Raw genomic sequence first — 450 nt, 5'->3', positions numbered from 1 at the left:
GTCACTTTTTTCGTATTTGTAAGTTTAACGCATATTTGCCCATATATCAAATGCAAGAATAATACATCTCCCTTGTAACAGTAAACTTGCTTATAATGAACAATTAAGCACATCAATAAATAATCTATCTATTGATGAAAGAGGACGAACATCTTGAAAAAAAAGAATCTTTGAATCCAGACGCTTTATAACTTAATTAAAAGAGATTCGATCCGATGTGAATGCGCGGCGAATCGGTTTCCAATCCCCGAATCTACCTTCCTGTGTTGTTTCTCGCTCGTGTTAAAACTCGAACCGGGTTTCGAAACAAATGAGGTGAAATAATGACATATTCTGCGTTGATCTGAGACAAAAACTCCTTTTAAAAAGATTTACCATTATGAGGTCGCAAAATTTAATGAAGTTAAATGAGAAATATCTAACTGCAGTGTCTCTTTAGGTCATTATGAA

This window comes from Penaeus monodon, chromosome 24 (assembly GCF_015228065.2).
Source record: "Penaeus monodon isolate SGIC_2016 chromosome 24, NSTDA_Pmon_1, whole genome shotgun sequence".
In the NCBI taxonomy this organism is placed as follows: domain Eukaryota; kingdom Metazoa; phylum Arthropoda; class Malacostraca; order Decapoda; family Penaeidae; genus Penaeus; species Penaeus monodon.
Note: the sequence above shows the minus strand (reverse complement) of the source record.